The 24,836-nt window shown below is 48.7% G+C and overlaps 1 long non-coding RNA gene across 1 annotated transcript in view; it reads left to right on the top strand.

Annotated features, from left to right (window-relative positions):
* LOC144798632 (uncharacterized) overlaps positions 1 to 24,836 on the top strand; it is a 320,386-nt gene that overhangs the window by 223,709 nt on the left and 71,841 nt on the right. Inside the window, exon 2 of the long non-coding RNA XR_013603584.1 lies at positions 17,295 to 17,415. This is a non-coding gene — a long non-coding RNA (uncharacterized LOC144798632). The remainder of the gene's footprint in view (positions 1 to 17,294; positions 17,416 to 24,836) is intronic.

Below are 24,836 nucleotides of genomic sequence, written 5' to 3'. Positions count from 1 at the left end.
CTTCTTTTTCTGTGAAGGGTTCGGCTTCCGGGACATTCAGTGGGGTAAAAGAGGTATATCCCAGAGCCTCGTCCTCAGGTGCATATAAAGTTTCAAAGTGGTTTTGCCACACGCTCGGGGCGATGTTAGGTTCAATTGCCGAGGGAAGATCTTCCGAACCATAATTGACAATGCGCCAGAATTTACGGGAGTCTCAGGTCGATAATGCAGCCATGAGTTTCTCCCAATAATCTTGGTCCCATTCCACCTTGGCATTTGCCAGGAGTTTCTTATATGCCCCTCTCCTGGCCTGAATTTCCTCCTTGCTACAGCCCTCCTTGACAGAGAGCAAAAGATTTTGTTTGGAGTTTCGGCATGTTGCATTATACCACGACTTTTTGTGCTTGCTGTTAACTCTGGCTGTTCCCTTGGAAAAAAGCTCTGATTCCAGGGTGTGTATTAGAGCTTCATGTGTTTGCCCAAGTTGTTTCCTATTTACTGCGTTGCTGGGTTCTTCACCAAGGGCAAAGGCTATTTATAACACTCCCTAGCATGGCTGCTAATGCTATACTTTGAATGAGATATATATAACACTCCCTCACAATGCTGCAATATTTTTAATGGGATATTTATAACACTCCTTAGCAAGGCTGCTATACTTTTAATTAGATATTTATAATACTCCCTAGCAATGCTGCTATACTTTTAAAGGGATACATATAACACTCTCTAGCAAGACTGCCATGCTTCTAATGGGGTATATGTTTAATACTCCCTAGCAAGGCTACTATTTTTTAATGGGATATTTATAACACTCCCTAGCAAGGCTGCCATACGTTTAATGGGATATTTATAACACTCCCTAGCAATGCTACTACACTTTTAATGGGATATTTATGACACTCTCCAGCAAGGCTGCTATACTTGTAATGCGATATTTATGACACCCCCAGCAATTCTGCTATACTTTTAATGGGATATTTATAACACTCCCTAACAATGCTAGCAAAACACTGCTATACTTTGTTTTTTAGTGTAGAATCTTTTATTGAAATAGTAAGCAAAGTAACACATCATTACAGTAGTATATAAACAGAGGTCAATCAGTAAAAAAATGCCAAATTAAGGTGTAGTAAATAACAAAGAATAGGAATATCAACGAGACAAATTAACCGTCCTAAACATATACTTAGAATAAATGCATTTTAATGTTTTGGAATTTTAAAAGAGAGGAAAGGAGAAAGAGGGCAGGGCGGCAGGGAAGTATTATGAGGAAGTTAAACAATTATGCGTAATAATGAAAAGCAATTAAATATGACAATATTTAGAAGAAATATGACAATGTGAATACAAAATAGATCAAATAGTCAACCTGGAAAGAAATGTGGTTAGTGGTGACCAACGTAAATCTTTTTTAATCAAAAGAGGTTTTGAAGTAGCATATGCGGGCTAGTCTATGATGGTGACAAAGCAAGTTCCACCAGGCTTGATATGAAATTTTGGTTGTATTCTTCCAGTTGGTGGTGATGATATGAAAAGTACTAGCTATAAATAAATCGATAAATTTACCCACGTTTCCCTGGGTATCCTATATCGAAGAGGACCTACCCAGAAAAGCCGTGCACAATGTCAAAAGGAACATTTGTAGATAAAATTTCATTCAATTTCTTCCAAATGAGTAAAACAAAAGCTCTTAACCAGAGGGCAAAGAAAGAACATGTGAAGTAAAACACTGTTTAGATGAGGGAAGACTGCTATACTTTTAATGAGATATTTATAACACTCCCTACGAGGCTGCTATACTTTTATTGGGATATTTATAACACTCTCTAGCAATGCTAGTATACTATTTATGGAATATTTATACTCCCTATCAAGGTTGCCATGCATTTAATGGAGCAGAGTCATCATCTCTTATCATTACTAACAGCACTTAAATCCGAAGATACATACAGGTCGTAGCACAGCTGATGTGCTTACATTGCAATATAACAGACACTTTTCAGTATGACGGCCACACTGTAAATAGAGCAGCACTATATATTTAATTGGACATCACCTGCACTGCAGAATCTATACTCGTATGGCAGTCATGCGTGTGAGTTCATGATGTAAACATTGATGTGTAAGCACCTAATATATGGTTACTACAAATGTAAAGCTGACATTTCAGGCCTACTTCATGGATGTGTAAGGTGCCTGTGACCTGAGAAACAAGATTGTTGTGCAAACCTGTAAAATTGGCATTGCTCTGCTCTATGCTGCCAGACATTGTGCTACCTGTGTATTTGTGTTGTTCTATACCCTGCCACTTCCTTGGAGATTCTCACTAATGTAACTCATGAAGGAGCATCTCCTTGGAATTGGTGGATGGAAAATTAAATGAAAAAATGTAGAAAAGGAGACTGGTGGTATGGGAAATAATATGCCATAGGCTACTGGAATTATGCAGGAGGGGGGCACCTAATGCAGTGGCAGAATTGATTAAATTATTCGGCAAGAAAAGGCAGATGATGCGCATGACGGGCCACAGTTTTTGATGGGAGTACATGATTTTTGTAACTTTTACACATGGTAACACTGTCTTGGCAAATATTTCATCTCATTAGTACCAGTTGAACAAGGAAATACAGAAAAAAGGAAAGGAAAGATGACCGGTTAACCTTTGCAATTGGCTTTCCACTGCATGTGAACACATGTTGCTATGGTTTGAGTAACTTTGATCAGTTTGAGCTAGAAACTATTTTTATTTTGTTAAAAGCTGCAGATGAAGCAGATAATGGATTATGTGGCAAATGCGGCAAATCCATAAATATGCGGGGAAAAAACACTGCTGCAGAATCGCATAATTCCTGGGTCCCTGAATATGCCACGTAAATTTGCATTTTTTAACAATCCTCTACTGTCTCTAGGCTTCAGACCTAATAAGGGTAACTGTGTTGAAAAAATGCACCACTTTGTCAAAATTTTACGAAAATTATATTACGGTGGGCATACTTTCCACACTTGTGCAGAGGCTCAGGCTTATGTGGCTCACTCTGAGAGTACTGAAATAGCTCATGAGTGTCCTTTCAGTGATTATGGCATGTTAGTAAATTTATATGGAAATTTGCTGAGTGAGACCTTTTTTTCCACATTTTTAATTTTACCCACTGAACCCCACTAGCACAGTTTGGCTACCTTGATGAAAATAGGGGTAGGTGCTTTTCCCCATTACTTTCAAAGAACAGCAGCCGCTACTGCCCTTAAGTGATACCGGCTTGAAAGACCTTTCGCTGAGATAGCGGGAGGCAGAGCTGCTCGTCTCTGATCAAACCCCAGACAGTTCTGTCTGTTTGGTATTTCACGTGGACCAGGTATGGATTTACAAAGTGAAAGGTCATTGCCATGTTGCTATTCCTGGCCTGTCCTTCTAGCCTCTGGAGATGAAACCATGCTGAGCCTTGGGCCCCATAGGCCTTTATGAAGTGGTGCCGACAAAAGAACTGAAAAGGCGCAGATGCTACTGGTAGGATAGTGGACGTTTCCACAAGACCCACAAACATGCTCTACAAACTCACCTCAGTTCTTACCTGCAGCACTCTACATTTCCGGCCTTCAGACATTGATCGTCTTCTATGACACTGGGCCTTGGCTTTTCTCCAGCATCGCCTGTTGCTCCGAAACAGGTGTCCACAGCAAAGCTCTGTTGATGCAGCTCAATCGTAACCTGCAGTAACTAACCACTGCTTTACAGCTAGAGCCCACAAAGAGTTCAGTCTTGGGGAGAGGATGTGGCATAATGGCCAGAGCTGGCAACTTTGTAGCTAAGGAACCAATTTCAAGTCTCAGCGTTAGTTCAACATCCAGTGATTCTGGGCAATTCACTTAATCTTCCTATGTTTCTACCAAGAACGAACTTGTCCTAGTGTAACGTAACTGGCACTCATATAAAGTGCTCCAATATGTTTGAGTCGAGTTTACACTATATAAAAATGCAAAAAAAATCAAAATGCACTTCTATCTTGTTCTACATCCCCCTTACTTTGTAGTGGGGGGCACACACTGCTCTGATAGAGTACCGTGAGCCTGCCCCATGGTAACACCTGATTTACAGTCCTGGGGCCATCACAAAGCTCTGTGAGTGTGCTGCAATCGTTCACTGAAGAACTTACTACTATCACAGTACTGGGTCTTACATTCAGCTGTCTCAGTGACCACAATTCTTATCTGCTACAGCATCGGCTTTGGAGCACTGAGACCCAAACACAGTTGTCAATGCACTGCAATCCTGCCACTGTTTTGGCATGTCAGGCTATTGATCTTGACTCTGCAAACTAGTAAATAAGTCATAGCAAATTCCCCACACAAGCCTCAAACATTTGAGTTGCGGTTTCGCGGGGTGGAAAAGGGCACAGGTGACTGTCTGTCAATCTGAACGATGCCCTTATGTGAAAAATTGGCTTTTCTCAGGACTCCATTGCCTGTGCTTCTGCACACTGCAGTTGTCTATTGAATGGCTGCCTAGTTCTGATGTCTCCATCTTTTTTCGGCCCTCCTACACTTTGTCTCTTTATCTCACTCTTGCAGGCTCTTTACCCTCCATGCTTTCTGCCTTTGTCATCCGTTTTCCTGTCTTTTTTTCCTGTCTTTATCTCCCTCCGTCTTTTTCTCCCCTTGCTGGCTCTCTCTCAGTCTGATAAGAATGACACGTTGACACGTCAACACCTGAAGCCACGTGGGCCTCAGTGAAACGCTTTTATCTTTTTTGCCATTGATTTAAAAGTGACGTGTGCTTTTGTGCTGAATGTGATTGTTTCCTGCAGGGCCAGGTCTCTATCACACCCACTGCCTGAGGGGCGAGTGCGTTGGTTCTGCCTGCGGTTTGCGTCGGCCCTCAGCCCCGTGTGTCCATTGAAGAGCCATCTTGTGTCATACTGCGCCTGCGCAGAGCGAGCAGTCCTGCGCGCCTTCCCTTGAACTGCAGCCCGACGGCAGAGCGCACCGCGGAGATGCAAAGGCCAGAGATCGAGCGCGCCCAGAATTAGATGTGAGAGGCTTCAAAATTATTAAACGGAGGCCGCAGACCCGCCTCATCTATATATATCTATCTATGTACGTATTCAGACATTACAGGATACAAAGCGCCGGCGGGTGACCAGAGGAGACAAAAGCCTTTGCACATTTTATTGAGCGCATGCATGAGTTGATAATCCGCCCTGTTGGCTTCAGCGAAGGAGGTGCCTCCGTTTCAAGAATTGAAAAATGCTCCCCACCTTTTTATCACCTTAACTCTCTCCCCCTGTCATCCAGTCTAGAAGAATTCATGCATTAGATATAAAGGAACTTGTATTTAACATTAAACAATAAAACACAGCAACGATAGTATTGAAGTAGAACAGGTTTACATATGTATAATAGGATTTTTTTCTTCAGACCTAGGCAAGCTCTGTATATAATAGCTCTTAAACATATTACACGGCTTCAGCTCGACGCAGCTCTTCATTTCCCTAGCCGCTTGGCCTCTGAGAGCAGAGTCTAAAAATGGTGCCACATTGTTACAAACTCCGGTATGGCAGTGGCATGTGAACGTGTACCCATGGGGACACACTGGGACCACAAATTAATTTTGGCGAGGACAGCCGATATTGTAAAGGCTCACATTGTCTTTCAGTTCAAGGATGTTGTCATTTTTTAGGTCTCGCCTGTCGATGCGCATGCGCATCGAGCAAGGCGAGAGTATTGGCACTTATCCGCTCTTTATCCACACTGCAAGGAATCGTGGCGATTCCTTGCAGTGCACGAGAAATTTAAGCTCAATGCGCATGCGCATTGAGCTTAAATGCGCGTGCACATGCCCCCAGCCGCCTGCCTTGCCTACTCTCTCTCACAGCCTCCCCCAGCTCCGCCCCCTCACTACTTGATTGCACGGCCGCTAGGCCGTGCCTCCCCTACTCTCCTCCCCCCTCCTCCTCTCCTCCCCTGCCTGCCTGCCGCTAGCCTTGCCTACTCTCTCTCACAGCCTCCCCCAGCTCCGCCCCCTCACTACTTGATTGCACGGCCGCTAGGCCGTGCCTCCCCTACTCTCCTCCCCCCTCCTCCTCCTACTCTCCTCCCCTGCCTGCCTGCCGTGTCGCACCTCTCCCCTCTCCGCCCCCTCCCCTGCCCGCCGTGTTACGGTGAAAGGCTTGTTTTTTTTACCAGCGGGCAGTCTCTTGCCCTCGGCTGCTTCTATAAAATTGTCCGAGCTTAAATTAGGGCGCGGTCTGCTGGGACGCTTAGCCCTCTCTTTAAGTTTGTCTTAAAAACATTCCACGCTCTGCCTCTGTCACATACTGCCCCCCGCCCATGCTGTGCGCTAAAAATCAACATTTCTGCCCTTCTCGCGCTGATAGTCTGCCCCATGCTAAGTGTCCCTCTCAACCCAAGTACTCTGCGCGCCACGCTGTCTCCTGCCCACGCTCTGCCTCTCAGTCACATGCTGCCTTCTCCGTTCCCCCAACACCGTCCATGCTGTGCACCACTCTGTCCGCCCCATGGCACGCTCTGCTCCTTTCACATATTGCCTCTGATCCCCCACCCCCGTCCATACTATGTGCCCCTCTGACCCCACATTCTTGCTGCGTCCCACTCTGCCCACGCTCTGCCTCTGTCACATACTGCCCCCGCCCATGCTGTGCGCTAAAAATATGCATTTCTGTCCCTCTCACGCTGCTACTCTGTCCCATGCTATATGTCGCTGTGTTCCCAAGTACGCTGCGCGCCACGCAAAAGTCAGTCTGGCCGTGGGGAAGCCTAGCACTTCATCAGCTCTCCATTGATGTGGCCGCTCCTCTCCCCTGCCCCCCCCCCATATCATCACACTTCAAAGGAATGCGCTCCGCTCCCCCGCCTCCCCCACAGCAATGCCGAGAGCTTGTTGTTTATAGTCTCCATTTACCACATGTTTATTGTGGCTTTAGTTTAGGGATTACCATAGTAACACGTGTACCCCACTGGGACTTACAGGGTCTGTTGGCCACTCGCTCATTATGGCTCCGTCTAAAATGGATTCCCAGTCATGGTGTTCTAGACTGTGGCTTGAGGGCACCGTGAGCCTTGAGTTTAATTTTGCTTCATCTTAGATTTCCGTAGATATATGTATGCTGCGCTTTGGGTTTGCCTAGCTCTATCTTTAGCTCTTGCGGACTTTGTAGTGTGTTCATGAGGTTGTGCAGTAGAGCATGTAGTGTGTGTCTATGTCTTACGGACTGCTTCGTAGTCCAGCAGAAGGAACATTTGCTCTCCATGCAATGTGCTTATTGTCTATCTATGACAAATTGTGTGCAGATCTGATCGGGCCGATGTTCACAGCTCTGCCGCTGCAGTGTGTTCAGAGAGAGCACATCCAGTCTTCAGGTCTGTAACTAGTGACTAATTCCAGCCTTGGTCGGAGTAGAGAGTATACAAATGTCAAGATCGACTTGCTAGCTGCAATGATGTCTGCCCTGCCACCATTTACTTCGGACCCTCACTCACCCTCACTCACCCTCACTCACCCTCACAACCCTCTCACCCTCACTCACTCTCACAACCCTCTCACCCTCACTCACTCTCACCCCCTCACTCACCTCACTCACTCTCACCCCTCACTCACCCCCTCACCTTCACTCACCCCCTCACTCACCCCCTCACCCCCTCACTCACCCCCCTCACCCCCTCACCCCCTCACCCCCTCACTCACCCCCTCACCCTCACTCACCCTCTCACCCACCCTCTCACCCACCCTCTCACCCACCCCCTCACACGCCCTCACCCCCTCACACCGCCACCCCCCCACTCAGAATGCACACCCCCTCACCCTCACACGCCCTCACCCACTCACACCGCCACACTCCCTTAGAATGCACACCCCCTCACCCACCCCCTCACTCCCCCTCACCCCCCTCACCCTCTCCCTCACACCGCCACACCCCCTCAGAGCCCTCACTCTCACTCACCCTCACTCACTCACCCCTCACCCTCACTCACTCACCCTCACTCACCCTCACTCACCCTCACAACCCTCTCACCCTCACTCACTCTCACAACCCTCTCACCCTCACTCACTCTCACACCCTCACTCACCTGACTCACTCTCACCCCCTCACTCACCCCCTCACCCTCACTCACCCCCTCACTCACCCCCTCCCTCACCCCCTCACTCACCCCCTCACCCTCACCCACCCTCTCACCCTCACACACACCCACCCTCTCACCCTTACACACACCCTCACACGCCCTCACCCCCTCACACCGCCACACACCCTCAGAATGCACACCCCCTCACCCTCACACGCCCTCACCCCCTCACACCGCCACACACCCTCAGAATGCACACCCCCTCACCCTCACACACCCCCTCACTCCCCCTCACCCTCACACTCCTCACCCTCTCCCTCACACCGCCACACCCCCTCACACCCCCTCACTCTCACACCCCCTCGCTCTCACACCCCCTCACTCTCACTCCCCCTCACTCTCACTCCCCCTCACTCTCACTCCCCCTCACTCTCACTCCCCCTCACCCTCACTCCCCCTCACCCTCACCCCCCTCACCCACACACCCCCTCACCCTCACACCCCTCACCCTCACACCCCCTCACCCTCACACACCCTCCCCCTCCCACCCCCTCACCCACACACCCCCTCACCCACACACCTCCTCACCCACACACCCCCTCACCCACACTGCTGCACGCCTCACACTGCTGCACCCCGCTCACTGCTGCACGCCGCACAACACCACCATATCACTCTGGGACGGCGCCACATCACTCTGGGACGGCACATCCACCGCCACCACCACATCCACCGCCACATCCACCACATCCACCACCACTACATCCACCACCCCATCCACCACCACCACCCCATCCACCACCACCACCGCATCCACCACCACCACCACATCCACCATCAACACATCCACCGCATCCACCACCACATCCACCATCACCACCACATCCACCACCACATCCACCACCACATCCACCACCACCTCCACATCCACCATGACATCCACCGCCACATTCACCACCGCATCCACCACTGCATCCACCACCACATCCACCACCACCACATCCACCGCATCCACCACCACATCAACCACACCCACCACCACCACATCCACTACCACATCCACCACATCCACCACCACATCCACCGCATCCACCACCACCACATCCACCACATCCACCACCTCCGCATCCACCACCACATCCACCACCACATCCACCACCACATCCACCACCAACACATCCACCACATCCACCACCACATCCCACCACATCCACCGCATCCACATCCACCACCACATGCACCACCACATCCACCACCACATCCACCACCACATCCACCACCACATCCACCACCACCACATCCACCGAATCCACCACCACATCCACCACCACATCCACCATCACCTCCACATCCACCGCCACATCCACCGCCACATCCACCACCACATCCACCACCACCACATCCATCACATGCACCACCACCGCATCCACCACACCCACCACCACCACATCCACCACACCCACCACCACCACATCCACGGCATCCACCACCACCACATCCACCACATGCACCACCACCGCATCCACCACCACATTATTTACAAAATTAAAAGCCATTGTTATTTGTAATATCAATACATCTAAGTCACGTAAATACAACACACATTGCATTACAAATGCTATAGGTGTCACATTTGCGAAAGTTAAAACTATTGACATTGTAACTGACAAAGCTATTAATTTTACTATTTTCAAAACCAACACATAAATAAAAAAAGTGTCATTTACAATACCAATCACTCAAACTTTCCTAATGCGAGACCTATTGCATTTCCAATGCTTGTTTGACATTCCCACTGAGGGGTGATAAGGAGAATGTCCGATGTAAAATTATGGCATCCCCTGAGAAGACGAAACATGTGAGAGGTGCAGTGGTGTCACTAGGGTTGGTGTCACCCAGTGTGGGTAACTCATGGTGTCACCCCCTCACGACTTACCCCATGGACCTCCTCTGTGACAGAGCCAAGGCTGCCTCATCCGCACGCCTTCCCAGTGGTCATACTGGCTCCTGCAGACGTCCCGGTCATCCACATCCTTGGTCAGGGTGTCCCTTCTGGATCCGCTGGCCTCTGGTCGCACTGGATGTTCTCCCACCGCTTTCTCCTCCGTAGCATCCGCTACCGCGTCCTCCTTCGGGTTGTCCTCCTCTGCTCTCCTGCTTTCATCTCATTGCATCCAAGTTCCCCTCCGCAGTTCCGAGCCATCGGAATATAAAATCCCTCCTCCCCCTTGCACCGGAAGTATTACACCGGCAACAGAGGAAGAGGCAAGGAAGCAGGGCTCCTTGGTGCCCCCGGGGCTCCTGGCACAAGCCCCAAAGGCCTTTTCCTTACAGTACTTCCCTACTAGGCTTGGCCAATCGCCCGGCCCAAGAGTCCACCAGAGCGAGAGAGAGGAAGTCCACATTGGAGCGACCTAGAAGGTAATACTGAAAGGACTGGAGGGCCCATTTAATGGCAGAGGCGAGGCTGCAAAGTTTGGCCAGCAGCCAACACAGCGTAACCAGATTGGTGTCACCTTATGTGCTGGTGTCACCCTGGTGTCACCCGGTGCGGTCCGCACCCCCCGCACCCGCCTAGTGACGCCACTGGAGAGGTGCAAGGTGAGAGCAGGTGATTTAATTTATGAAACAGATAGTGTTAGAAGGCCTTAGATTCTCGGATGTTTAAGCATCTAAGGCCCTGATGTAGGTAAAATAGATTTACCGATTTTTAATTACCGAATTTTACCGATTCGGTAATTAAAAATCGGTAAATCTAAGGGGTGGATATGTAGGAACATCCAGATGTTCCTTTTACCGAATCGGGAAATATCTGTATTTACCGATTCGGTAAATACCGACCGGTAAAGCCCCATTCATTCCTATGGGCTTTAAAGCCCATAGGAATGAATGGGGCATTACCGGTCGGTATTTACCGAATCGGTAAATACAGATTTTGACAAGGGTGCAGGGGGTGTCACTTTGACACCCTCTAGCACCCCCAAAAAAGATTCGGGGGCCATGTGGCAGGCATACCTGCCCTAAGGGCAGGTCTGCCTGTCATATGGCACAGGTGTGCATGCACACATGTGCATGCACACCGGATTCGGTATTTTACCATCAAATATATTTGATGGTAAAATACAGATTCGGTAAGGGTTGTGGGACTCAGAAGAGTCCCACCTACATATCAAAATTACCGAATAGGTATAAATACCGATTCGGTATTTCACAGAATCGGTAAATTTACCGATCGGTAAATTTACCGATTCTGTGAAATATGTGGCCCTACATACCATTTACTGAATACCGGTCGTTAACGGCCGAAAATACCGATTTTCTGCCGTTACCGACCGACCTACATCGGGCCCTAAGTGACAAAAAGTATTGCATACTGCCAAACTGCTTCCTTCACCTGACCCACATATGGTAGTAGCTTTACCTCAGTTTGGTACGATTCTTTGTTATTGCAGTTTCACACTCACAAGTATTCATTTGAATCTTTCAGCTGTGTGAGCTCCCTATCTGATCTATCCACATCAGAGCCACGGTATTACGTTGAAATCTTCGACAAAAATATTTAGAAAACCATGGGGCATATTTACAACACCTCATCACCACAGGCACGTCACTTTTTATGACCTTCCTGTTGCGATAGGGGCTTTGCCTTTTTTACAAGGCAGTATTAAGCCACTTAACGCTGCCTTGTAAATAATGCCTCTCTCACAGTGTGACTTGCTGGGCAGACGTATCACCCTCTGAAATGTTGGTCCCTTTCTCTGCAATTTTGTCATGTTTACTTATCTCCGGTCATATGGCCTGCTTATGAATTGCAAACCGGCAATTTCCACTGTCAGCCTCCCCTCTACACCACTATCCACACTCCCTGTGGTCAGCACTTGAAATTGCGGTGAGCGGGATGGACGGAGATCCCCTGGAACTTAGAGCTGAATAAATAAGAGCAGACATTTGTGAAGGCCTCAAATTGCCAAATCTCTTCATTTTTTTAAATAAGGAACTCTCTATTTAGGTGTTATTTATCTGTGAATCCGATATTTTGATTTAAAAAACTGTCTCTGTGTGACACAGATGGAAAGCCTTTAAATTGGCAGTAAACTGCCCTGAAATGTGAGACTATCAGAAGAATGCAAACAGCCTGAAATGAAAGGTGTACATTCCAATCGTTTTTTCACGGAGGACAGACACAGCTTTGGCATTTTTTTATACATTACTCCAGATTTATCCCTTCCAAATCCTTAGCTATTGATTGTTATTAAAGGGATTACCAAACTCATGTTTTTTGCCACACTCCCCCCTCTGCCGCCCTAGGAAGCCGCCTAGGCTTGCCTAATGGTAGAAACGGTCCTGCCAGCTGCCCTCACCACAAACTCTTCGACCTTGCAACGAAGAGGCCTATGAAGAGATGTGCTGCCACCTGTGCTTTAAATGGGCTGGTACTGTCCCATGCGGAGTATGGCACTTTTTTATTTTGAGAGGGAGAGTACCGGCACTTCTCAAGAGAAATGTAATACTTTTAATTGGCGAGACACTTCTATTTTTCCATTTCAAGCACTGGGCCTGCCACCATGGCACAACTTCTGCCTCTCTACCGCAGCCCTAGAACTAGTACCATTGTTTAAGTTGTAGCTCAACTCTGAGAAGACCGAGGTCCTCATCCTCCGACCCTGCACCTCCTCCTGGAACAACACCTAGTGGCCCGCCGCCCTTGGGAGCCCCCCCACCCCCACAGACCATCCACGCAACCTCTATATCATCCTCGACTCCTCCCTCTCCATGAACCGCTAGATCAACCCCGTCACCTCCACCAGCTTCAACTGCCTATGTATCCTCCGAAAGATTTTCAAATGGATCCCCCCGACTGCAAAAGAACCGTCACCCACACACTCATAACCAGCAGACTGGACTACGGCAACTCCCTATACGCCGGTATCAACAGAACCCTTAGTGAAGATCCCTGAGGTACTCCGCAAATGATGTCAGTGGGGTCTGAGAGGAAGGGGGTAGTCTGATCCTGTGTGTTCTGCCGGAGAGGAAGGATTGGGTCGAGGGCGGACCCCTGTATTCCTGCGTTGTGGAGCCTAGCGGCTAGTGTGCGATGTGAGACGATGTTGAAGGCTGCGGAGAGGTCTAGGAGGATGAGGGCTGCGGTGTGTCCCTGGTCAAGCAGCATGCGGATGTCGTCAGTGGGGGTGAGGAGGGCGGACTCGGTGCTGTGGATGCTGAGAAAGCCAGACTGGGATGCGTCTTGGATGGAGTTTTCTTTGACGAAGGTGGTTAGTTGGGCGTTCACGAGTCTTTCGGTTACTTTGGCTGCGAAGGGGAGGAGAGAGATGGGCCAGTAGTTTTTCAGGTTAGTTGGGTCGGCAGTTGGTTTCTTGAGGAGGGGTTTAACCTCTGTGCGCTTCCAGTCGTCTGGGCAGATGCCAGATAAGAGGGAGGAATTGATTGTTAGTTCCGGTATGATGACTGCAACAGCCCTGTGGAAGATGTGTGGGGGTTAGGGAATCGTTGGGGCGCCGTTGGGGCTCCTGAGTGCATCTTCTTCCTGGTAGAGGAGATGAGTTTGATGGACGCTGGTGCCCAGGAGGAGAGGATCGGTTTCTCGGGGGTGATGTGGTGTTGTTTTCTGCTGGCTCGCTGAAGTTGTCGTAAAGGGCCTTGATCTTCAGGTGGAAGTAGGAGCTGGGTTTGTCGCAGAGTTCCTGGGAGGGTGTGATGTCAGTGGCTTCACAGGTGGGTTTTGCGAACTGCTGAATGACGTTGAACAGTTCCTTGACATTGGATTAGTTGGTCCTGACTTTGACTCTGATGAAGGTCCTTTTAGTGTCCCTTATGCGCTGGTGGTAGTCTTTCAAGGCGCACTTGTAGCTGGTCTGTACTTCCGTGGTCTTCTGGCACCTCCAGGTTTTCTCCAGGTGTCTGCAGGTGCATCTGGCTTCTTGAAGTTCAGTGGTAAACCAGGCAGCTCTCAGAGGGTGTTGTTTGGTGGCGCGGCAGAGAGGTGCCAGCTTATCGGTGCACCCAATTACCCAGCGGTGGAATTCCCTTGCGGCGGAGTTGGTGTTGGTCGCGGCCTTGGGGGGGTCTAGGAGGAGGGCGGCATTCAGGTGCTCCTTGGTGACCTTATTCCAGTTCCGTTGCAGCGAACGTGTGGCCCGGCTTGAGAGCGATGGTGGTGTTGAAAGTGAAATGGACGCAGTGGTGATCCGTCCAGAGGGGCTGAAAAGTATGGCTTAAGTGGATTTTTTATCCTCCCGCAAAAATGGGGTTGAGGGTGTGGCCAGCTCTGTGGGTGGGAGTACTGACAAGCAGTTTCAGTCCAAGGATGGCGAGGTTCTCGAGGAGTGTGGTGGAGTCGGGGTCCTGGCTGTTTTCGAGGTGGAAATTCAGGTCCCCGAGCAGGATGTAGTCGGTGGAGATGATGGCGTAGGGTGCGGTGAGCTCGGCGATGGTGGTTGCGGGCTGTGCGCGGAGTCCTGGCAGTCTGTAGATGAGGGTGCCGCGTAGCGTGTGCTGGGGCTGGTCTGGATTTGGAAGTGGAGGTGTTCCGTGTTGGAGTGGGTGTTGCTCGTGCTGGATGTGGAGAGTCGGAGGGGGGTCTTGTGCGCAATGGCGATTCCTCCTCCCGGGCAGTGTGGGCGGTCCTCTCTCTGGATCTTGTAGCCGTCAGGGATTGCAATGGCGATGTCGGAGCCGGAGGTGGCGTTGGTCTACGTTTCCATGAAGAATGCAACGTCGGTCGAGAGGGTGTCGATCTGGCCCCAAATCTCTACAGCGTGTCGGTGGAGGGAGCGCACGTTGAGGAGGATGCAAGTCAGGGTTTCAGAGGGTTGTTCAGTCGGTGGTCCTTCGGTGGCTGTGGGCGTCTTGTCGACAGTGAAAGATCTTCTGCAGTGTCTGCATGAGAACTCTCCATGGGTCGTGTTGGGCGAGGATCTTACGCAGTCGGCCTGGCCTCCGGGGTTGTGGGTGTGGAGGGTGGCTGAGTCATATCAGTGGGTTCCACGAGGACCAGGGTCCCTGGCGCTGGTCGCGGTCGGGTCGCTGACGGCACAGACCGGCTTGCCTTAGGCACGACTGTGCAGCGGTTGCCGTTATGTTGGGAAGAGGGGTTTGAGTAGGGGAGGAGGTGGGACTGGGGCTGGGTCAGAAGGTGGGGCGAGTGGGAGAGCAGGACCGGCGGAAAGCGGGAAGCGCTAAGGCGCTATGCCAGAAATACCGTAAAAACAGTAATGCCCCTGAAATAGAACACGCAAATACCCACTCACAATAATGTAAAAAGGAACACAAGACCTGAGGCAGAGTCGGGTGCGAGGCTTGAACTCTGCTTGTGCCGGACTGCAGATGAGAAATCAGCTGGCGGCGCTGCCTGGGAGAAGTGCTACCTGGACCGGAAGTCAAGGCACTACACGCGCTCCCCCGCAGCGGTCGCCGTTATGTAGGAGAGGTTGGCGGGAGTAGAGGAGGCGGGAGTGGGGCTGGGTCAGGGGGCAGGGTGAGTGGGAGAGCAGGACTGGTGGAAAGCGGGAAGCGCTAAGGCGCTATGCCAGTAATGCCGTAAAAACAGTAATTCCCCTGAAATAGAACACACAAATACACACTCACAATAATGTAAAAAGGAACACAAGACTTGAGGCAGTCGGGCACGAGGCTCAAACGCTGCTTGTGCCGGACTGCGGGCAAGAAATCAGCTGGCGGAGCTGCCAGGGAGAAGTGCTGCCTGGACCGGAGGTCAAGGCACTACAGCGCCATCAAAAACAGACCTAATCATTGAAGAGCAACTACATGGTCCTTAAGGAAAACCAAACAGCTGTGGGTTATCATAAAGTTCGAAAGGCGAAGCCTTCCCCTAAAGACCAACTTTGTCACAAAAGGAAGAGTTGACCACTGATGCCCAATAATGAAGGGTAAACCCTAATGTTGTCAATCAAGGGCACCAAAGGAAGAAGCAGCTATGTTTTATAAAGCACTTGGAACTAAAGAAGATCCAACCACCAAAGTGTATCCATTGGGATCAAAAGCATACTGAATAATGTAGGGTCAGCCATAAGTCACCAAATTAAGACCAACTGTTGATGGTCCAATATGGATCTCCAAAGGGAGACCCAAGTATTATAAACAAATTGGTCACCAAAGACAGACCTAATAAGTGAAGTAAGTCAGTCAATGCTAAAAACATATCCATCCACAAATGGTCAACTGTGACCTATTCAGGCAAATTCACTCACTAGAGGATGATTACACGCTCAGCCAGTGAAAGTCAACAACTGGCTAGTAAGGTCAGGGTCCCCTGCTGCAGACTATCCATCAGAAGCTACGCGTACAGCCAAATGGAACATCCACTGAAGACCAACCATGGGAAATCAAAGGCAGACAAAGCCATTAAAGGGCACACATAAGCCACCAAATCCTATTATAGCCATATGAATTTTGACAATGAGGAATCAAGAACAGATCAAACTTTTGAAAGGAGAACCGACTCAGCTAATGAGTGACGCAACCGTGGAATTCATTCATATTTATTATAAATTGCAAGCTATTGCAGGTTTGTCATTTTATTGCACTGTGGAAAAATGATCCTCCTGTAACATCATTTAAAGATACTTAGTTATCCAACTCAGGAAAGATGAAATGTTGCATCAGTCCAGCAAGGAATCAAACATGTGAACTGCATCAGTGGTGGCTCCTCCGCTAAAGTGGAGGAGCGGCGCCCCACTGCTCAAAAGAAAAAAGAAAATTATGATAATATATCGTTATTATCATTTTCTTTTTCTTATTGCGTTCAGTGGTGAGGCGGGGCTGGCCAGAGCAGGGGAGCAGGGCCGGACTGAGAACCAAAACCGGCCCTGGCAAAGTGCTCGGCCGGCCCACTGGGGGTGCGACCGAGCTCTTTGTCGGTCCGGTTTTCGGCCGATTTTGTTACAGGGCCGCTTTTGCAGCTGTAACAAAAACGGGCCCCTGGGCCCAAAACCGGCCCCCACCCGTGCGGCGCACCGGGGGATTGCCCGGTGCCCGCAACGGCCAGTCCGGGCCTGCAGGGGAGGAGTAGTGTGCACTCCCTAAGTACCCATGAACTGTTTGGCCGGCCCTCTTAGGCTGACCAAACAGTTCATGCGCACTTTGCATGTTCCTACCAGGCTGCATTACACAGCCAGGTGAGGAACATGCACAGGTTCCCTGTCCCAGTCTGAGCGCCAATCCACGGCACTCAAACTAATCACAACTTTGCATTGCAGCATTGTGATTGGCTAAGGAGAGCCTTTCTGCCGGGATGCTTCCTGCTGCTGCCGGCTGGGACAAGAAAATGAAGAGGACGAAGACGAAGGACGGAGGAGAGGCGGCGGCAGGCTGTTAAAGGTAAGTCCTTTTTTTTGTTACATTCCTAACCCCCTGCCGCACCACCCCTGTCCGGTAGCAGCTGCCACTGAACTGCATGTGAATACAGATCTGAGCAGGGAGTGATTAATTTTCTAAGCTAACTTATAAAGCACTTAACGCATGTTGTTGACTGCCAAAGATCCAACCACTGAAGGATAAAATTTGAACTAGCAGATACACCACACCACAGCAAGTCGAATATGTGCTGATAAAGGCTAGCAAAGCTATCAAAATATACCATGTATACCCAACGAAGATGTAATCAAATACATTTCCACAGGCCACTAAAGGCATTTTCAAGACCTGAACAGCAGACTTGGCGTGGTAGAAGCAGATCCAACCACAGAAGCTTAATTTTGTGACATCATTGCTGGTACAACTATTAAAAAGCAGATATAGGCAGCCATAGAGAGCCTGGACCACTAAAGGCCAAAAAAGTGCACTACCAAAGGCAGACCACATCACCTGAGGTCAAACGTGGACCACCCAAGGAAGATTCAATCAATCAATCAATCAGGGATTTATAAAGCGCGCTACTCACCCGTGAGGGTCTCAAGGCACTGCAAATGATCCTCAAATGATAAAACTCTAATTGAAACCATCAAAGGGGACCCAACTCTTGAAAGTCGCACCACTTACTGTCAAACTAAACCCAATCACTAAAACTATGAATGGGCAACATAAGATAAACCATAAAAGGGGATGTGGCCAAGCCGCGTAAGGTTGAACGGATGTATGACATTACAACGCATGCTTTTACATCGCATGCCTTTACAACGCGGTTTTTACAACGCAAACCTTTACAACGCATAGCGCTTTGGGGTGCTGGATAGTGAATAGTTTAATTTACTATTCCAACTCCAGTCCCCGTGGACACTAGGGAAGGTGTTGGATAGTAAATTAAACTTATTCCCTATCCTAGAGCGCCCCCCAGCGCAATGCGTTGTAATGGTTTGCATTGTAAAAGTTGCGTCGTAAAGGCACTGCGTGGTAAAAGTTGCATTGTAAAGGATGTTTCCCGGCTGAACTCTCCTACCTCATCCAGCATCATACGTAAGGGGGGACACCTCCCAAAATCAATATCTGTTTATTTTTACTACTTTTCATTAGTGTGGCAGAGCTGACCCGTTGCAGGTGCTGTAAATGCCTTACATAAGGCAGCGGTTGAAGATCATCCATGCAGCCTACTGAAGTCACCGGTAACAGGGAGTGCGGGGTGAGAGACAGGGTCAGGGAAGACATCAACCGGTCACACCTGTGGGCTTCCAAAAGTGTACTCTCCCCTCTGCGTGGCATGAGCTGATGAATGTGCTCTGAGGAGGTGGAAGTCCCCCCTAACCCGGCATCCACGTCGGACCGCAGATTGGATAAGAGAAGCGGGCCGTTGCAACTGCCGCACGGTAATAAAAGCGTCCCACGCCGGTCCAAAACTGGCACCCATCCTTCCGGCCAACCGGGAAAACGCCCGGTGCCCACTATAGCCAGTCCGGCCCTAGCAGGAAGGGCCATCTCTGAGCAGCTCATTATTGAGAGGGGCACCCTCCAGGGATGCCTCCTGGCATCGCTCCTCTTCACTCTAGTGATTGAGCCTTTGGCGGAGTGGGCCAGAGTGGGCCAGGGTGGATGTGCATCTGCGGGGATTTGAAGCGGGTCCAGGTGCGGAGGAACATATTGCGGTATACGCGGATGATGTGCTCTTGTACATCACGGACCTTTAGTCATCAGGACCACATGCACTTTAGATATTGCTGATTTATTTTGACTTTTCTGGGCTGCGGGTCAACCTCGGCAAGTCCTCTGTTTATGTGGGGAGTGATGGAATACCGGAGTTGATGTGGGTGACGGGACTGATGATTTCATGGGAGGGCTTTCGATACATAGACGTGGCCTGAGCAAGAGAGTGTAATAGTCGGTCCCAGCAGGATCATCTGGCTGCTTTCCTGCCCTGCCCCTCTCTTTGCTGCTATTGTCAAAATGGTGGCACTTCTCCACCTATTATATCAACTTCAGAACTTCCTGTTCCCTGTCCCAGCTTCCTTTTTTGCTTGTACAGATTCACTTTTTCTGGGTTTTCTATGCGGCCAAGGTCTACGGTCCAAATGTTATAAAACAACCTATGATGGTGACACAGTTACACCAGATGTCCGCTCCTGTTGCAAGGCGGCTCAGCTGGAGGTCTTGAACAAACACAGGAAGTCAGGAAGATGATGCATGTACTCACTGCACAATCAGCAGGTGAGTAGCCTCTCGAAATGTACTGGATAGAGGCTACCAAGTTAAAGGCTCCATGTAATCGGCCATTGAGCCGCAGCGGAGCTACCCTCAGGCATGAGTCTGATTCAGGAAGCTATGCTAAGTCTATCTAAGGATGACACAGCCTGAACCAGTGGCATGCACAGGAGAAACACAGCCATAGTGAAAACTGTTTATTTGACTATCCGGGAGCAACAGAGAGCCAGGCTGCAGACATGCACGAGGCTGCCAGGGCAGGGGAACATCGTTTACAACTAAACTTTTACCCCGCACTACCATTACAACACAGGAATTACAACGAAAGTCGTTACAACGACTTTCGCTGGAGGGCGCGGTTGGATAGGAAATAGTTTAATTTTCTATCCAACACCTTCCCTACTATCCAGGGGGACTGGAGTTGGAATAGAAAATTGAACTATTCCACTATCCAGCCCCCCCAACGCAAGTCGTTGTAACGACTTGTGTTGTAATCCCCGCGTTGTAAAGGCATGCGTGGTAAAAGCATGCGTTGAAACGACATACATCCGGGCAGAAGATCTAAAGAGTCCATCTATGAGCGACAGAGGTGTTTCTCTCAGGCATGCTCAAGAGAAACACAGCCATAGTGAAAACTGTTTATTTGACTATCCGGGAGCAACAGAGAGCCAGGCTGCAGACATGCACGAGGCTGCCAGGGCAGGGGAACATCGTTTACAACTAAACTTTTACCCCGCACTACCATTACAACACAGGAATTACAACGAAAGTCGTTACAACGACTTTCGCTGGAGGGCGCGGTTGGATAGGAAATAGTTTAATTTTCTATCCAACACCTTCCCTACTATCCAGGGGGACTGGAGTTGGAATAGAAAATTGAACTATTCCACTATCCAGCCCCCCCAACGCAAGTCGTTGTAACGACTTGTGTTGTAATCCCCGCGTTGTAAAGGCATGCGTGGTAAAAGCATGCGTTGAAACGACATACATCCGGGCAGAAGATCTAAAGAGTCCATCTATGAGCGACAGAGGTGTTTCTCTCAGGCATGCTCAAGAGAAACACAGCCATAGTGAAAACTGTTTATTTGACTATCCGGGAGCAACAGAGAGCCAGGCTGCAGACATGCACGAGGCTGCCAGGGCAGGGGAACATCGTTTACAACTAAACTTTTACCCCGCACTACCATTACAACACAGGAATTACAACGAAAGTCGTTACAACGACTTTCGCTGGAGGGCGCGGTTGGATAGGAAATAGTTTAATTTTCTATCCAACACCTTCCCTACTATCCAGGGGGACTGGAGTTGGAATAGAAAATTGAACTATTCCACTATCCAGCCCCCCCAACGCAAGTCGTTGTAACGACTTGTGTTGTAATCCCCGCGTTGTAAAGGCATGCGTGGTAAAAGCATGCGTTGAAACGACATACATCCGGGCAGAAGATCTAAAGAGTCCATCTATGAGCGACAGAGGTGTTTCTCTCAGGCATGCTCAAGAGAAACACAGCCATAGTGTAAACTGTTTATTTGACTATACCGGAGCAACAGAGAGCCAGGCTGCAGACATGCACGAGGCGGCATAAGGTCTGAAGAGTCCATATATGAGTGAGAGAGGTGTAACCCTCAGGCATGTTTAAGAGAAGCACATGCTTAGTAAATGCTGTTTAAACGTTACCCACGGGTAGCAGGGAGCAACATAGTGAGGCAGTGAGGACCCCGAGTTCACAATCTGCATTGTAGAACCACAAACACCTTCAACTAGACAATCTGAGAAGAAAGATCAAGAGAGTTGACGATGTGTCCACATTTTAAAATGTGTTGAAAACACAGCTTTAGGATCAGGAGAATTGACTTTGGGACATTTTAAAAAATGTGTTGAAAGCACAGATTTCTAAAACTTTCAGCAAAGAACCCCACCAGTCATTTTTTTTGACTGGCACGTGTGCGCCATCTATGATTGTGGAACTAACATATTGATGGCTGACTGCAAACTACCAAAACCAGAGCCAAGGCACTGAAGATGACAAATATCCTGCTATGGGTAAATCTGTGTTTGCTGGTCACATGGCGAGTCACAATAATATTAATAAAATGTTCATATAGTGTTTCATACCGAACTTGTGCTGTTTTTAAACACTGTAAATAGCAGATGCCATTAACTGGTTACAACTAGTTTACTGGCCTTGTTAGGATGAAGGTCTGAATCTGCCTTGCTGCGATTCAAACACATTTGTCAGCAGTGAACGTTCAGCTCACTGAGCTTTCCCCGACTACAGCTAACACACTGCTGAAACCTCTGTGCCAAAACCAGCATGGCTGAACGCCTTGGGTGGAGGATTTTGACCACTACCTGCTAAGTCCGAGTGGCTAAAACCAGCACTGAGTGTGGCTACTTAAACACACTGCAGAGGCAGGTTCAGAGCTGCAGTTCAGTATTCCTTCCGGGGCACAAGGGGCCCTGATCCCAAAGGCTTCCTTCTGTGCTCTCTGTCCGCAAGTGTATTGCTAATGCTGGTTCGTGGGCTGCTGTCTTGGCGGCTGGGACCAGTTCTCACCGGCGGGGGGCGGGGGGTGAACTTTGCCCCGCTCCAGGTGGTGCCCCCAGGTATTTATGGCGGGAGGACAGCTGGTCCCGTCCTATGTCGCTGGGTTACAATAGCTGTCAGACCCTCTTGCAGATATGCGCACGAGGAAGCGGACACGATGCTGAGCATGAAACCCGCTAAGTGACACGTCCACACTTTCACCGGGAGCGTCTGTTTTAGGTCTGGCGTTAGCCAAGACCTTTTGATTTTTATTAACATTGCATCTCTAATAAACTTACTCACAGGGCCCTCCAGCCAGTCCTCCACAATCACTGGCTTTTTTAGGCGTCATTCGCAGTTTTTTTCTGCCCACTGCAGCTTGGGGAAATAGGTCAGCCCACTTCCGCCCCTGGCTACCTGCACTGTGCAGGACACCATTTTGAGCACATCCGTGCAAATGAGATCCCTTGTTTTCAGCCAACATTTTTATATTGATGACGGCCTGCCAGCCCTTCAAAAACAAAGTTTTACAAAAACCATGAAAATACAAAATAAGAATTTACAAAGTCCAAACGCTAACAGACAATGCTAGGGCTATTGGCTTTGCTAATGCTTATTTATTATTTTCAGTACGTCCCTCTGCAAAAAACATGAATTGAATAGATCATCCAAACACACGGATTTGCAAAAGGAAATAAAAAGTGTTCCATTTTTGTTCCTTCGTTGAGCATTTCCTCTACATTGTCCTTAAGAAATCTAAGGCCATATGTATCAAAAAAGAGTTTTGCGATTCTCAAATTGCGATTTTTAGCGAATCGCAATTAGAGAATCGCAAAATGCAATGTATGTAGGATTTGCAAAAAAATTAGCGAATCCTACATATTCCTTATTTGCGAATCGCAAATTGAGATTTGCAAATAAGGAATACCTTCCCATTCATTCCAATGGCCTAGGAGGCCAATAGGAATGAATGGGAAGACATTCTCAATTTGCGATTACCAATTAGAGAATCGCAACTGAGAATGCAATTTTAGGGTTGCAAGGGTGCCAAAAGAACACCCTGTTGCACCCCTGAAATATGCATGTGTGCAAATTTTGTGCACATACATGCCCTAAGAGCATGTATGTGCAACATATGCCACTTTAAAAAAATCAAAAAAGTGCTTTTTTTAAGAAAATTGCAAACTACCACCAACTTGAAGATGGTGGTAATTTGCAATTCCTTAAGGCCAAAGCAAACTTCTGGTGCTTCCAGAACTGCATTTAAGGAATCGCAATTTGCAATTCCTTAATTGCATTTGCAAAACAGAGAATCGCAAATTTTGCAATTCTCTATTTTGCGATGGCGTTTTGGGATGATACATCCCAAAGTCTTTTTCCAATTCGCAAACAGGCCGATTCTGAGAAACGGCCTGTTTGCAAACGGGAAAAAGGCTTGATACATATGGTCCCTAGTGCTTTGTAGTCAGGTGAGATGAATAATTTGCTAACTCGATAACCCAATACCTTTTGTGTTAGGTTATGCAGTTTTTACATAGCGCTACGTTCGCCGATTGTCTTCTACGTGCTTCCGCGGGGCATACTTGGATCTGGGTGTGTAGTGTTGCCTGAAATAGGGTCTCTGCAGGTGGGCAAGGAAACGTTATCATATTTTATTTATTTATTCATAAAGTTTTATATAGCGCTCCTTAGTGAAAGCATTGTATTGTATTCAGGGCCACTGCAATTATGCGGCAGGGGAAGGCCAAATGATGCAGCAGTGTTGAATAAATAATGCAGCAAGAAAAGGAAAATTATGAGAACAGATGTTATGTACCCCATTTTATGATAGTATTACGTAAATGTGTTTTTATTTCCACACTTGTTAACAAAGAAGGTTATCCCCTCATTAGTTCCAGTTTAACACTCACATTTAGAAAATAAGCATCAGAAAGGTGACCAATCAAGCTTTCCAGAGGGCCTTCTACTGCATGGCAACATGTGTCACCGCACTTTTCGTAACTTTTTAACCGCTTGAGCTAGAAACAATTTCTTTACAATCTGCAGATTATGGAGCAGATGATTGGTTATGTGGCATAAGTGGCAAACCTATAATTATGCAAAAAACGCCTCGGCAGCACAATCGCGTAATTGCAGTGGCCCTGATTTACTGTACTGTCATTTATATAGTGCTTTCTAGGCATTTTAGATAATATTCGGAGCGTTTTTAATATTTTAATATTGGACAGCATTTATATCTTGGGGGCTGCTTTTAGATTGGGGAATTGAATAGCAGGCACACTGACACCCTCCACACCCTTACCTTCTATATCTCGAGCCTCCACCCGCTTTGGTAGGGATTTTACTCGGCGGTGGGCGCCATCTTGGGTGAGGACGGCGAGGTCAGCGCTCAAGTCGGGCCGGCCTCCCACCCTCCTCCTCCCCATATCATGTGTCGCCCATTTAGACGGCGCAGCGGGCTGGCGCAGCGGGCGCGCCGGAAGCGCGCCGAAGTCGAGCCAAAGTCAAGCCCGTCTGCGCCCGTCCGCGGCCGGACGGGGCGAGGGGCCACAAACCCTGGTAGTTCGTCACAAAACACCATAAGGTATGGAAGACATGCACTACTTGCATTACAACCTGACACGCCTGCCGTCTGCAAACACACCA

The sequence above is a fragment of the Lissotriton helveticus genome, chromosome 12 (genome assembly GCF_964261635.1).
Source record: "Lissotriton helveticus chromosome 12, aLisHel1.1, whole genome shotgun sequence".
Classification (NCBI taxonomy): domain Eukaryota; kingdom Metazoa; phylum Chordata; class Amphibia; order Caudata; family Salamandridae; genus Lissotriton; species Lissotriton helveticus.
This window is presented reverse-complemented; position numbering and strand designations above follow the sequence as displayed.